Raw genomic sequence first — 16,369 nt, 5'->3', positions numbered from 1 at the left:
AAGAGGAACACTTGGTGGTCTATGAGTAATAGCTAAAATTTTCAATATTAGAGACATTTAAGACCCTCTTGAAATTTTGTGTACATGAGTTGCTGTGTAGGACTTTTTAGCACACTGACAATAAAAATAGTTAAAAAGCATTATGTGCCAAAAACCTCAAGACTACATTATGTGTAACTGCAATTTTGTTCAGCGAGTTTCACTCAGCTGAGATGGGTTTGTGGTACAAAGTGAAAATATGATGGCCATTTCACTCTTTCAGTAGCAATACTCGTGCTCCATTTAGTTTATCTTGACCTTTCAACTCCATTATTGCTAAGGCTCAACACAAGTATTTGTGTAAGGATACAATAATGAGAAGAAGCTTCAGGATGATTCTGGCAGTAGACACCACGTCACATTATTTCTTCTCTTTCTGTTTTTAGCTGAACTGGACAAGGAATTCTGAGTTTGTTTCAAACATCAATCCACTCTCCCTGGCTAATCTGCTGTGGTGCTAACTCAGTTAATGCACTGGTGAGATAGCTGTCATTTTGTGTAGATAGATTTTGCATCCAGTCAGTGTTCTTACTCATTTCAGGGAAGCACTACAGCAAGTGACATTGGGCTGTAACAATGTTATTTTATTTTGTTTTTTATATAATCAAGTGTCAACTTGTTTTCAGTTCAGAAATTATCAAGAGTTCTAAGTGCATGAGAGATATTTCCTCTTACCTAAAAAACAAAGAAGGTTCTTGATAAATGGGTTTTGAAATAGGTATGTTCTTTCCTTGTCTTCTGAAATTATGGTTACTAAATGAGAAGAAAGTATCAGAGGCTAGTGAGCTGACAAACTTAAGATTAATTTCTGGTTAAATTTCAAGATGACATGAAAGTCAGGGAAGACAAGGAAAATATCAGTCATAAGATCTACAAGAACAGTCAAGTATTTCGCCTACAGAAATATTGAGAAAACAACAAGAACTTTTGGGAGATAGTTGTGTCTCCATAAATACTGATGTTTGTTGGTTTCATTGAAAATGGGGGAGTTCTTATTTCAGAAGGGAGGATAAAAGGAAGATTCAGGGGACCTTTTCTCTCATTATGGGACACCTCACTTGGGCACACTTGTCTTATTGTCTAGCTCTCGTGCATCCCTTCAAAGTACTCAGGCTATCATGTTCGTCAGTCATATCATGAAAATAGCGAACTACTATGAGAACTTTTTCAAATAATCTCATTTTTCTCAGATTTCTTCCTTAGTTGTCCACTGGATTTTTAATAGAAAAAAAAGTCTACTTCTCTTCTGAAAGAAGTGCCTGTGGAAGGTTCTTCTGTTTCTTCTGTTTAGCACATGTTTTTGAGGAGTCTCATACACAAAATGTTTTAAAGAGATTATATAACTGGCTAGCAGTTAAATTTTAATATTTTTGTTCATACTACATTTTTCTGCCATCACAGTCTTAATAGATACATAATGCTTACTTTTTAAAGGTGTTGATTTAGTTGCCACTAGTCAAACATAGTAATCTTTTCCACCTTCTGTCAATCAAAACTTTCCAAACACTTTTCTTGTTGTGACTGAACTGTGTACATAAATATATTTCTAAGATTCAGCTTCTTTGAATCTGCAACAATCATGCCAATGCAACTGTTGGAATGTCTCCAGATGGTAAATGCTAAAGAACCTTACATTAGGTCGATGTGCCTTTTTTTTTTTCTTTTAACAAATGTGAGTATTTGGTGTATAAAATGGTGTGAGTAATCTAAGGTTTGGTGAGCATCTTCTATACCATCCATTCTGTTTGAGCCATGTCAAGTACACCATGGCACTCCTTTACATACTAATGGTGTAGCACTACAAAAAACCACTACATTCAATTCTCTGTGATACAATAATTAACAATTTTGAGAAATTTTGTTTATTGGTATCCAAAGAAGAAAAATTGCTTTTGATTTATATAGGTATTGGATAAGACCTTTAATAAATGCTAATGGAAAATGAACAGCATCTAAATCTATTAAGATTTGCTTTGCTTTCTTTGTATGATCAAAAGGAGATTTTTCTCTGCTAGCAATAGGACTTCAGGCTTATGTATAGAGTTATGCACTGGCAGTCCAGATAGTGCTATGCTGCCACATGTAGGGACTTCAACAGATGAATATACTGTTGCCAAAAACATACGTCTGCCCGAAGTGAGAAAGCATGTTGAACAGAATACATCCACAGCAGTGAAATGCTGATGAGAAGGAATCTGTATTGAAACAGCATTTCACAGGACAATGGAAAGTGAGAAGTAATTTCAGGAAGCCACTTCTATTTGCAGCGACATATCCCAGCTCTGCTGCTGTATTACCTACTTCCTGTAAATATGTGTTTACTGCAGTCCTTGCACAGTGAAAGAGAAAGGTCACAAAAGGCACTGAACAATTTTTATCCTATTAGATCTTCTGTGGAGATGTAGCAGAGTAAAACAGATCAAAGGTACATGAGTGTGAGTGTTTGAAGGGCGCAAGGTGAACTCAGGAGAGAGCAGGTGTTGGCTGCACCAAGCACATTAGAAACCTCTTTTTTGTGCATTTGACATCTCCCCATAATATGAAATATATGGACATTTTTCAGGATTTTTTATTGCTTTATTCAGAAGAGACGATGAATTATTTGAACAGTAGAGTGACTCACTGAACTTCAAAGTGGTGACAAAACTTATCTTGATCCTCAAGATTTTAGTCAGTCTCTATTAAGAGAGATCAAGGGACAGTTTAGTCAGCTTTGTCCTAAAATTTCTGTGGTGCATCTAGCATTTATCATCACCAACAGGAGACATACACTGTTAGATGGACCTCGGGGCTTATTCGGTATGACAAATGGTGTCCTTTTGTGTATCTGTGCTGAATAGGAAACTAGATAGGTGGAAAAAAAGGAAGATACCATGTCTGTAAGAGAGCTAAATGGATACCAAAAACTGAAAAAATAATTCTTCAGTTACTCCATTTCATTTCCAAAGGAATTTAATTCAACCATGTTTATGATTTTGTGTATCTTACACACATAGTGAAACATTTGTGAGAAATCTAAGGACATTTACTAAAAAAAAAAAAGTCAAATATCATCTCTGGCTTTTCATACATGAAAAATCAGATACAGGAAGACTACTTACAGAACTGTTTCAAATGCTGACAGAGCAAAGTGCATGCACTTTGACCTGCTGGTTAAATAAGAATTCATTTGTGCAATTCATTTGTGACCAGCTAAAAATCATCATTACCTCTTGTCGTCAACAATGGCATCAATTTTCTCTGATTCTTTCACTAATTCTAATTTACATATACTGAATTGAGATGCTCTGCTTTAAAATATCCTCATACAGTGGATGGAGGCAATAAAATCACACTTTTTATTCAGCAGTCAAACTAATTTCTGACAGAGAAATGAATATAAGAAGGTGTTCACTGGGGTAAATATTGAAATTTATATAGAGATTGAATGACACAATTAAATTGATAAATGCTGCCATTTACTGTCAGTAAAGGTTCTTTTCAACAATTCTGATAGATGCAGAAGAACTTTTTGCTTGAAAATATACATTCCAAATGCCTGTAATATTTAAAAAAATGTAAGACATTTGAGGTGTTCATATGCATATCCCCCATTTAGATAAAATGAAGAGTGTTGATACTGACTTGTCCCATTAGTCTGCTGGAAATTTGAAGGTGTAAGCCAAGAACTGTTAGCCATGCAGAATCAGTATGCTTTGCCTTTTGGTGACTCTTTATAGATTTTCAGCACTGTAAAAGCAAGTAGAGCAGATGGTGAAATGCACTGTTTTGAAGCAAATATCACTAATAGATTGTTGCAGTGGGGATCCTGCAACACGCATATATCAAACCAGGAGTCCCGTGGAAAGGAAATATATATGGACAGACAGATTCTTGCTAGATGTTTCAGAGATGTTTATTTCTCCAGCCGCATGGCCGGAGCTCTGCCCAGGAACTGTTCCAGTCACGGGACCAAGGGTCCTTCTGCCCGCGCAGGGAACACAAACCAACCCATGGGAACGAGGCTGAGCAGGGGCAGGGAAACTCCGTGTCTGTGCCCTCAGGGCCCCTCTGCCAGGGCTACACAGCGGGGGAGGGACCCCAACACCTCACCTGTTTTATTTTAATAAAAGGAGAATGAAAACAACTGGATAAACGTAACAAGAACAGTTTCAAAACAAAACAAGCCACCCTCCTGAGTCTTTAAATGTCCAAACAGATTCTGTGGAACATCTTAGGGCTGACAGAAGGGAGACAGGACTCTCTGAGCATGCTTTGTGGGGAAACTGAGGCAGGAGAGGGTTTAACTTCTTCCCTCCCCCTTTTCATCCCCCACTCGGCATTGGAAAGGGATTTTTGGGGAAACAATTGGCAAAAGCATGGTTTTGTGAGGGAAACCATGGATGAAAAAACGGATTGGAAATACACTGGGGGTAATAGGACATAGGGTAAAAGGGAAAGGTGGGATTAGGAAAGGGAAACTGTAGGGGGGGCTTACAATGGAGATATTGTCTAACATGACTACGATTTTTTCCATATATACTGCCTTTTACAGGAACACCATCAGGCCCAGTGACCTGCGATGCTTGTAACCCTTTTCTCCCTAGAACAATTTTGAATTCCACGACTTCTCCATCTCCCAAGCTTGGGATGCATTTTTCAGGGTTATTGTTTTTAATAGCAGTTCTATGCACGAATATGTCTTGCTGGTTGTCACACCTTGTTATAAAACCATAATTTTGCTTAACATTATACCATTTTACTATCCCTAAGGTCTTAGTTACTATGATCTTCTCCTTTTTCCGAGTGGCTGCTGTTTTCTGTCTCGCTGCGTCTTTGCTCTCTCCTTCGGTCGCTCCCGTGTTGGAATTGTCGGGGCTGCTGGTGCCTGCGCGCTCTTCCCGGGGTCGCGTTCGGGGCTGTGCGGGCCGGGCCGGGCCGCGCCGCTCAGTTCTCCGTGCGTCGCCTCCTCTGGTCGCAGCTTCGCTGCCGATGCCGGGCGCTGTACCCACATCTCGGCTGGGCCCCCGAGCGATGACTCCCCCGCGCCCTGCTCCAGCGCGCCTTTCGGCTGGGCACGGCTCCGCTCCACCGCCACCACCGCCAGCCGCCGCCCGTGCGCCGCCCCTCTCGGTCGGGCGTTCCCGGGGCTCGCTCCACCACGTGCTGCACGGGGCCGTGCGGGCACCGCCGGGTCCCACCGCTCCCGCCGCGCCTCGCTCCGCCACCGACACTGCGGCTCGCGTGGCTCCGCCCGCGCGCGGGAACTGCCTCGCTGCTGCTCGCAGAGCGCTCGGTGCACGTGGCCTGGGCCGCACGGTCCCTGCGCCAGGCTTCCCTTCGCCAGGACACAGCTGACATTGCTCAACACTCTCGGTAACTAAATAATATTCACGAAAATATTCTTCCATCGGCATATATTTTGACTCCAATATTAACTGTGTCCAAACGGTTTTCCAAAAGCCCTTGGTAAGAATTAAATCCCAAGAAACATAGAAAAAGTTCTTAAACAACCATGCCAGGAAGTGTTTCAGTTCTTTTTGAGCTTGAATCAAGCTAAAATTTACAAATCGTTGTTCAAGAATCATTTTAAGTTTAAGATAAATGTCCATATGCGGCTCTGAGAGCCAAGAGTCTTCCCACGGTTCCTCCATAGTTTAGATACGGAATAGCAAAGCAAAACCAAGAAGAGGAATCCAAAGTTTCCAGGGTTTACTCACACAAATCAGTTGCTTAGGGATCGGGGATCGTTCTGCTCTCAATTCTCCACCATTCGTTGCAGTGGGGATCCTGCAACACGCATATATCAAACCAGGAGTCCCGTGGAAAGGAAATATATATGGACAGACAGATTCTTGCTAGATGTTTCAGAGATGTTTATTTCTCCAGCCGCATGGCCGGAGCTCTGCCCAGGAACTGTTCCAGTCACGGGACCAAGGGTCCTTCTGCCCGCGCAGGGAACACAAACCAACCCATGGGAACGAGGCTGAGCAGGGGCAGGGAAGCCCCGTGTCTGTGCCCTCAGGGCCCTCTCCCAGGGCTATACGGCGGGGGAGGGACCCCAACAATAGATGAAGGTGGGTAAGGTTTTATATAATACTGGGACAGTAGTTAACCATTTGTTGTTTCTCCGATGATTTGATGGTAATGTTGAAGAAATGAAAGAAGTTGTGTGCCACTTGGATAAATATTCTGGCAGGTAACTCACCCAAAGGAAAAAACCACTTTGTTGTCAGATGATGGAAATACTTTGACCAGTGGAGGTGCAAGCGGGCTATTGATGATACCACTGAGGTGCTCCTGGTAAAAGTCTGAGAGGCAAATAGTGTTTTTTTTCTGTTACCATATGATTTGGGAGCTTGTCTATTAAGAGGAAAATGGTTTAAGCTTTATAACAATTGTCTTTCAGAAATCTTGCTGACTTATCTAAGTGTCAGAGGGTATCTTATCCCTCCTAGGCATTACAATACCTTTGTAAAATAGAGATTAGGAAATCAAGTCCTTTCTATTGGTCTAGCATTCTGTCTTTCTTAATCCCAGCCTTTTTTTTTTCACTGTGCTTTTTACAATAAAGAATTTGGTGCTCCATGATGTGAAGAATGACTCCTTTGTCTCTTTCCCCCTGTTTAGTTCTTGGGCTGAGCTGCTCAAATGTGCTTTTATATGTTGACGAGCTCATGGGTTTGATGACTTAAAGAAGAAAAAAAAAGGAATGGGCTGATGAACATGATTACATAGAAAAATCAAGAGATACAGTTTAATTTAAAGGTTCCATCACTACAGATTCTTGGGAAATACTGCTATTCATAATGAATTTGCTTAGTATTCATGGGATGTGACATACATTTCCATAGATTATACTCTTGTGAGTTACAGCCTCACTTAAATGTTGGCTATTCCTACTGACTGAATTTAAGTAAACAGTTTTATCAAATGGTAAATTCCATCTATTGCCAAGTGTTCAGAGTACAATTGTTATGCTTGATCAACCAGATATTTATCTCCTCTCTGCTACAGAAGTGACTGACCTTCTGCATAAATATGTGTAATTTATCTCCAGATTACAGATAATCAGGAGGCTTCTGCGCTCTGCTTCTCCTTTACTTTCTTTCTTCCCCAGATGTTTTTCTTAGATATTTTGTCTGTATTTAAAATTACGAGGAAACATAGGACAAATGTTTAGGGATTCTTTGTAAGCATCATTAAAGTGTGTATTTACTAAGGTGTTTTCTCTCTGATTTCCACCCACTGCTACCAGAACATTGCTGGTTCATTGGAGAAACAGTACTTGAAAAGCTCTTACAGTATCTTAGAGCAACTCATGTAAGTCACACTAAGGTAATTCCAACTGTTTCCTGATATCTTGTGCCTTTCCTTTTCCTTTTTCCTTTTCCTTTTTCCTTTTTCCCTTTCCATTTCCCTTTCTCTCTCTCTCTTTTTCTTTCTTCAAAGTCGTATGTTTGTAGGTGGCTCATACACTAAGTTTTAGTGCACTCCTTCAGGAGTCAAAAGTCATATCATTTTTCTCCCTTGATATGTTTTTTCTTTATCTAAAAGCTGTAAGCTCCTACAATTTCACCAAGAACATTTCAGTGAGAGACAGAGGTACAGAAGAAGACTAATAGGAGAAAATGGAGGAAGTGACTATAAATGGTCTAACTGTGCACAGGCCTGCTTTTGCTGTCCAAGGACTGGGGAATATTTGCTTCTAAAAGCAACCCAGTACTTGTTTTGCAGTGTACTTATAGACAGGAAGTTTAAATATATAACTTAATGTCTTTATTCTCTCAGTGTTGTCATTCAGGAATTATTAAAAAAGAGCTCTTCTTCTGTGATTTAAGTCTCCTATTTGAACTATAATGGTGACAATGTTGCGTATCAAGAATGTACTTGTCTATTTAGTTAAAAATGCAAAGAATCTATGTTTTGGCTTTTTTTGGCAATTCCACTGAGTTCTCTTTCCTTTTTCTACATGTCATTGCAGAAGGCCACCACATACACAAAGCATTTCATTGAGTTGGCTCAGTCTGTCAACAAGCATGGATTACTTAGGACAGATTTCTCCAGAAACATGCTGGAAAAATTTTTCATAACAGTGGTAGCATCCTCTCACTCTCTCCTTTGAGGACTTATCAGAGTGAGACATGAAGTGTGTTTCACTCAGTGGCTCCCACTTGGACAAAATGAACTCTTTTCATATTACTGCTGTAGAGGACCCTCTGAAAGTCAAATTTCAGAGAGGCTGCTTGAAATCAGAAGCCATCAGCATACACTAAACTTTAACACATATCTGTCTCATCATGGTTGATTGATCTCAGATGAATAGGGAGTTTCATGAATATGATGTAGGCAAGAAGACACTTGATAGAGTATCCAGTGTTTTTTGCATAAAAAGCATGGTTTTGTAGTCAAAACCAGCATTGCCACATAGCACTTTAATATTTCCCAGGCAGACTTCATTTTGCAAGGAACATTTTTTTGTGTGTATGTGTGATTGGGAGGGACATCACAGATAATCATTAAAAGCTGGATATTAAGAAAGCTCACGGCAATTTTTTAATACTGTAAGTTCACCTTGAACCCTTGCACGACTTCAGTTACTTGTGCCAGGAATCTCACATACAGAGAGCAGAATAACTGAGGTAAGTAATTCAGATTCCCAAATTCCCATGCTGATAATGTACATACCAGCGGGATGTGGGGAAATGACTCAGAATAGAAACAAAACAACACACAGTTTGTCGGGAGCAGAAATCCTTATATCTTCAAGACAAAACTCTGAAGAGTGAAATAGCACATTATCCACACAGGAATATTAATCTACAGAACTCACATAAACAAGATAGGATATACATGGATGTATACTCTTTTCTAGGCCTTAAGTACTGTCTGACAACCCAGGAATAATTAATATTCAGATATGAGCTTTAATTCCAAACTCTTAAATACTAGTCCCTTGATGGGCTTGCACAGACAGACACAATCACTCCCATATCCTGAAGTCTCTTTATTAGTGTCATCTTTCTGTATATATTTATGGATTAAAAATTAAAGAAGTATATAACTCATTTTCAGATGTGTTCTTTCTGATAAAGTAACAGTAGATTATTCACTTCACTTTTTGTTATATTTTGTTTACCTATGGAGTTATGAAGTAAGGGCTCAGCGCTGTTTGCTTTCAGCATTTACCACTTACTTTTAATTAACTTCCCTCCATAATGTTAATATAGTTCTTTTGTTGAACAATATTTCTATTTCACAATAGCTGAAAGTACTGCCAGTGCAGCATAGAGGGAAAAAAATGGCCCTTCATTATCAAACCATTATATTTGCAACAGCTCACTGCCAAGAGACTTTTCAAAGCAGTCAAACAATAAATTCATTAGAATTCCAAAATAGGCCATGAGGGGCCAAACCTTGATCCCACTGAAATCAGTAGCTCATGTACTGAATAGTGCTAATGTTTGGCCTTTAAAACTACTCAAATATCCTGGGTTCAAGCAAAATAACAGACTATTACTGCAAATCTAACCTTCATTAAATTTTCTATGCACTTAAATCTTTGTATGAATTGGGGAATAGGTTTTGTTTGAACTGAATACTACTTATATTTGATTTTGAAAATGATTTTTAATGTTGTGTTCTCTCCAGGTTGCTATTCTTTGGGAACATGAGTTCAGCAAGCAAACTCCCACTTTCATAAATACATATATGTATATATATACCTCCACACACATATATACATATATACAGATATACATATATATATATATATATATATATATATATATATATACACACCCATGGGAGACCAGGTAGCCAAGTGGATGGATAACAGCCCTGCTTCTCATTTCAAAGGTTGCGGGTTCAACATGACTGAGCTCAGTTTTAATTAAACTTTCTATTTGCTTTTCCAAAAGCTATGACATATAAAAGTCAACCATGGTTAAAAAAATGTCTATTTGCATTTATAGTTAACTGGAGTCTATTCCTCTGCGCATAACAAAGAAGGGAAGATCAGGAGCAGTTGGCATAGATGTGTCTTTATCTAAGTGTAAAACGACATAATGTTTAGCAAAACTTGGGTAAGTTTCTGGTTCCTAATCTCTATATTTCTTGAAAAAGAAGAATCTCAGAATGTGCTCTGTATTTCTGGTTCACTGTACTGCTATAAAGCATCTATGGGCCAGGAAAGGAAAAATTCATTCATATCTACCTTCAAGTCCTGTATTGCTAAACACTGGAATTGATAAGAACACCATCATTGATAGGCAGAGTAATTGGGAATTTCTAGTGTTACATGCCTTTGAGAGCAGTTTCAAATGACTTGTGTTTCATGGCACGTTGGAAAAATCATACTTTTGTTCACAGGTGAATACTGAAACTTTGTGCATCTTAGAGTCTTTGGGAAAGGGCTAGGTCTGTGGCAGATTGCAGTAGACATACAGTGCTATTTGATCCTGTGTTTAACTTGTCCAAAAGGGATAATAATGTTAATAGTAGTGAGTAAGAGGGGTGCCAAACACAGTTTGACCTTCTGATATGCACAACATTTATGTATCTCGTCAGGGATACTCAAAACTCATGTCAACTTTCATGCTTGCTCTTCCCTGAAGGAATGATATATAGGAAAAAAGTAGTGCAGCTAAACAGTTCCTACCTGTATGTTATTTTAGGAATGTGTATGAGCAAGGGAAGAAATTATTTGTGGAAATAAAAACTATTGGTGCTCACAGATTCATTTCTGTGCTCTAAGAGAATAGACTTCATTTTACAAGTAAGTTTATAGAGAAGAAAATGCTCTGTATCAGCAAAGACCAGAAATTACAAGGTGCTCACATATCTCATTGCAGAGTATTCCTCAATAGACAGATGTTCTCCGTGGTTTGAGACATGCTCTCTGTGGAGAAAGAAGCCTGTCAAAAATGATAAAGATGCAATGTATTTGCAATGCACCGGAAATTTATGTGTCTCTATGCAGGCTGGAGGTGAAGCAAATGAATATTACTCACTTGATTGAGAGAATGAGGTCTGATACAGAGCACAATTAACCTAAGTTAACATTCAGACAGAGTCTCTCTAGTATACCTACCACTTCTCTGATTGAAGGAAAACTATCTGACCCAGAATTTACGTGCAAAGAAGATTGAAATGATCAATTAAGCTGTCCTTCTAATAAGCTGTCTCTAAAAGGGTGACTGGTTAAATGGAGAAATCAAATATGCTAAGTTAAAAATAAGAAATTTAGGCTACTGATTGAACTAAGGCCCACAGAATGCATCTGCAGTTTTGAGGAGCCCTGAATAAGGTTTGCATGGCCAATTCTTCCTGTTTCTAAAGGTCAAAGTCATTTTGTTGATTTTTTTATAGGGAGTTTTATGAGACTAGAAATTAATTAAACCAGTACCTTTGGGTATGTTGGATTATGATTGCCTTTATTGTAATCTATATGCTATATAAGCCTGCATGTTTTTAAATTACTTTTTTTTTTTAAGTTGTGAAAGTAGTGGTGTTTTAAAATATATCTCATTTAAGAAGCAGCCAAGTATTACAATTTATATTTACCTTATTGGTTTGAATATTGTATTTTATTTTAGTGATGTATAAGTCTTGCAACTACATGAAAGATTTTTTTTTCATATTAGATGTTAAACATCAATTCCTCTTTCATAAAATTAGGTAAAATTAGGTCCAAAGCTAAAACACTGTAATCAAAAAATATTTTGTGATAGTTTAGAAAGAAATAATAATAGTTTTGTTTCTTTATATATTTCTAATCTGATGAAAATTTTCAGAGAGAAGTTCATACCTGTTTTCTCTGACCTAGCTGACTAAGTCAATCATTCGGATAGGAAGCATTTTAATAATAAGGAATAACCTGAATTTATCATTTATAGTCCAGAGCCACAGGCACCAAAAGTATGCTATAGAAGGTTATAGCTATGCATTGTTGAGATCTACCCAGTACTTAGGTCTGAGAACTATAATGATTTAAATAAAGTGTGCCTGCTCATTTTAAGACAAGCTGATTATGTGGTTTGCTCCATAAGCTGGGAGCAGAATGAGCCCTAATCTCATGAAAAGGTGTAGGGAAGAGGAATAGAAAATGCTCTTGTGTGAGGAGGGGGAACTGGGTGCATCCTGACCATCTGATCGGCATATGAGCCCACTCTGTGTCCCTGTAAAGTGAGAACCAGGTACAAGAGAAAGGCTAGAGGATCAGGGTATTGCCAACATGCCGTACAGTGATCCACATGAAAAGCTGTCTCACACACAACATAGTAATTTTTATATCACATGAAGCTAGAAATTTTTATTAGCTCGTTATCTCTATTTCTTGGATCATAAAATTTTACTCTTACAAGAAGTTTAGTTTTGGCTGTCTGTCTGATGCCTATTAAAGTCAAGAGAAGAACATCCCATCTGCTTGAATGTTTGCTAGTTTTTAGAGTAGTTTTGGCTGTTAGAGATTACATCCTGAATTCCTACCCATTCTTTACTTCTTCATTTTTTTTTCCAGAATTAAATTAGGAACAGAAATATGTTGAACTGTTTTGAATCGTGGAGACTCCAGCTGCTTCCAAGCACTTCTCAAATCACCCCATTCCAGGCAGCCATGAAAAGAAGGGCTTTCAAACTGCAGCAAGAAGCAACTCCTACCCCAGATACTGGATTCTGCAAATTTTTTATATTTGTTACTGCCCACTTCCTTTACTGTGTTTTAAGGTGTTGATGTTATTTGTCAATAAGAAGTGGAGCGCTCCCCTGTTTCCTAAGTCAGAGTCACATCTTAATAATGTACCAAACGTCTTGGGTGCAACTCATGCATGGTGGAAAAGATACCTGCCAGGCCTGGAGTCAGTTCATAGTTTGTCCACTTGCTCCAGACAACCAGAAGTCCCCAGGTAATGTGTTAGGCTGAGTCATGGTACAACTCATGGCAATAAAAATTGCCAGCTCTGGCTCTGCCAGTCACAGTAATTTAGACTTTCTTTCTTAAAAAAGTAGGTGACTTTGAAGGAACTTTTCTGTTTTCCCTATATGTGGGTTCTCAGGACAATCTGAATCATGTGCAGCAATGTATTTGTAGTGATTTTGGCTTCAGACCACTGGACCAAAACCCAAGGATTTATTGTTTGTCTCTTTGTTTAAACAAAAATCTCCTACCTCTTTTTCTAGCATACAAACCCCAAAAAGCAGGTTTGTTGCTGAGCAGTGAGTATATGTGTACATTCAAGGAATCACAGGAAAAATAATTGCATTTACCTGACAGCATATAACAACGTCTGCATTTTCCACAGTGCTTATTGACTCACAGTGAGTAATTCTATGCCTAGCTTTCAACAGATTTCTCTAAGATACCAGCTTGCTCATATTTTAGAAGCATTAGAGTTTCCCCTGCACAGCTAAATAATAACCAGTTATGAATGAGGTGTTTATATACATGTGTGGAAAAAAAAAAAAAGCTTTTGCCTAATGTTCAGGTTTGATCCAGACTGTCTGGGTTTCACAAAGGTTACATAGTGTTTGCCAGGTTACTGGGTTAGAAAGCAACTTGTCATATGTCTGCTGCTAGAGAGACTGCAGCATCTGCAGGATGATTCACGCAGGAGGCCTGAGGGCAGCTGGGCTCTCACATACTAAACCTCCCCAGAGATCTCCCTCCCATTGCAGCCAAAGGATGTTTCTCCTGACACTTCCTTGCCACAGACAGCAGGAGCTGGGTGTCTAACCAGTGGTTCTGGAGAGTGCAGAAATGTGCTAGTATGATATGGGATGGGCCAGGTCTTTAAACTTTGAGACGAAATCATGTTTGCTTTTGTGCTCTAGGACCAAATGTGTGTAAGAAGCAGGAAGCACTAAAGCACCTCCCTTAAATACCCCTGCTGTCTTTTAAGTTAGTAAACTGACGTGCCTGACACAATGACAAAACATTTTAAAGTTGCTTTGCAGAATGGACTCCAGCCCTGTAATGGGTCTTAGGCTGGAAATTAAGAGGTTTCATTGTTAAGGACAGCCAGTGCTCGGTTGCTTTTTCTGACTGTACTGCAAGCACTTGAGAGACAAATGATGTGCTTTAGATGAGTATAGCCATGGATTATTTTGTTCATTTCCTGAATAGAAGGGAAATTTAAACCATATTTGGCTTAGGAGCACAAAACTATTGGTACATCTGGAAGCAAAAATGAAAACCACCTCAAAGAGCTCCAAAAAAAGTGTGAAGGAAATGAACTTTATCCTATGATGATCAGAAAGGATATCACAGGACACACTGAAGAATTAATGAAACACACTTCAAGAACCAAGCCTGTGTGACAGGAGGCTGGTTATAACCAGGTTTGCTCAGTAAAATATTAAAGGCCATTTCTCCCTACCCATTTACTTTGACTTACTACAGAGCACTTTAGAAAGGGTAAGAGACTAATAGGTAGTGAAGAGGTTTTGACTGCAGTGTGCAATAGAAGGTAATAGCATGAAAGTTCTGCAGAGAAAATCTGTTCAGAGAGTGTAAATCAAACAGGGTTGCCCCAGAAACAGGGGTTTCAGCAAAGTTGACATCTTTCAAACAACATTTCATACATCAGTATTTGTTTTAGAAATTGAATTGTTTTTAAAATAACAAAATGGCATATTGCACTATTTTATTTATTTTTACTTTCAAAGGGCTTTCAATAATTCTAAAATATTGCAATATTTATTCAAATATTTTGTGGGTTGGAATATGACCACAGCTTTTTGTACCAGAAGATCTTTCTCTCACAAATGAACCTCATGGATCATTTCTGAATGTCAACTTTTTCTTTCCTCTCTGCATTAAGAATGACAAAGGGGTAAAAAGAAGCGGTTAAGTGGAAATTCATTCTCTAACAACTTCTTCTGTGTGATTCAGTTGCTGGTCTTAAACTTGTACTCTGCTGTATTTTGCAAATACATCCCCATGATACCCTACTTATCGCTACTTATCATCTACCCAGATACAAACAGCAAAAGCACCCAGAGCAGCAGCCGGGCTTAGTCATGCCCCTCCAGGTCTTTGGTGACCTTCAAGTGGGGCTGAGTCACCAAAATGCTCAACTGAAAGCACTGAAGCAAACAGTGAGGGCACTACTTCATTCTTGGACTAGAGCTGGGCATGGGCAGTGTTCTCACTGCTCAGAAAATCAGAGAATTCTGCTTCTCCTTCAGGCATGGTCTTTCCCAAGGCTAACCTGAGATAAGCCAGGTGATCACCATGCCTGCCAAAGGGCTGTGCATTGCCCGTGAAGGCAGACTACTCAGAAATTAACTAGTCTTTCCTGAATAACTTGTCTCAAAGCTGTCATTATTGTGAATATTAACTGTTAGCCCCATGTTTAATAATCAGTATATAATGTTGAAATAGATGCATGATAGGTCACAGCCTTAAGTGAGGTAAAATCTCATGGAAATGTCAAATAGGTTTTTTAAAAAGTAATAAAAATAATACAGCATAGCACAGCACCTGGATTGTTCACTTTTATATCTCAGAAACAGGAAAATTCTTATAATATTTTTTTAACAGACTAGATTAAGTCTGGGAAAGAGGTGGGTATACATGCCACAGGATTGTGGTATGATTCTTTTAAAAGTACTTACTCAAAACTTACTGTTTTGAGAACCATCAAATTAGAGAACAATACACAAATCACTGAATTTCTCAGTCATTCAGGCTGACGCAAACACTTATTTTCCATTCCAGTTAGCAGATTCCAGATTTTTCTAAGTCCTAAGGTGTGCTGAAATGTTGGAAAATATTTTTGGTAATTTTGGTCTGTTAAAGCTTTTTGAGCTATCTGAGGGTTCATTAGGTTATCTTTTAATTGGTGATGGGTGAACTGTGATAGATTCAGAGATCTGAGTGACTCAAAAGAGACCTGCAATGGCTAATATGCCTTCAGAGGAGCTTTGTTGCCTGCAAGGTATGCAATGGAGCACTCAAGAGGGTGAATTCAATGTAATGACATTGAATTCACAAAAAGCAACCCTGTGGAAGATCCATAAATGTGAATCCTATGTATTATTGCTTAATTCTGTTATATATTACCACAGTTAGGCAACTTTGCATTAAATCTCAGTAAGTGTTTGAGACTTTACTCCTTAGTTGGTAATCCAGTGTTTCAGAGAACTGTAGAAGAGAGGAAAAGACATAGAAGAAAATTCTAGAAATATTCTTGAGTAAAAAAGCTAACAATAAAAGTGATGCACTTCAAAACCAACTATTTTATGCTCGATCTGAACTGGAAACTACTCTTCCTAAACTGAGCCTCAGCTCCCCAATAGAATAATTAAATGGATGTTTCTAGCTAGAATGTTTTACATTATATCACAGCAT

At 38.7% G+C, this 16,369-nt stretch overlaps 1 long non-coding RNA gene across 1 annotated transcript; it reads left to right on the top strand.

Moving 5' to 3' along the window:
- Positions 1 to 7,275: 7,275 nt before the first annotated feature.
- LOC120411532 lies at positions 7,276 to 14,647 on the top strand. The gene is made up of 3 exons (XR_005603921.1): positions 7,276 to 7,341; positions 9,993 to 10,103; positions 12,539 to 14,647. It is a non-coding gene; the product is annotated as an uncharacterized LOC120411532 (long non-coding RNA).
- The last annotated feature ends 1,722 nt before the right edge of the window (positions 14,648 to 16,369 follow it).

Source organism: Corvus cornix, chromosome Z, assembly GCF_000738735.6.
Source record: "Corvus cornix cornix isolate S_Up_H32 chromosome Z, ASM73873v5, whole genome shotgun sequence".
NCBI lineage: Eukaryota > Metazoa > Chordata > Aves > Passeriformes > Corvidae > Corvus > Corvus cornix.
The sequence above is the reverse complement of the archived record's forward strand: the minus strand, read 5'-3'. Positions and strand labels throughout refer to the sequence as shown.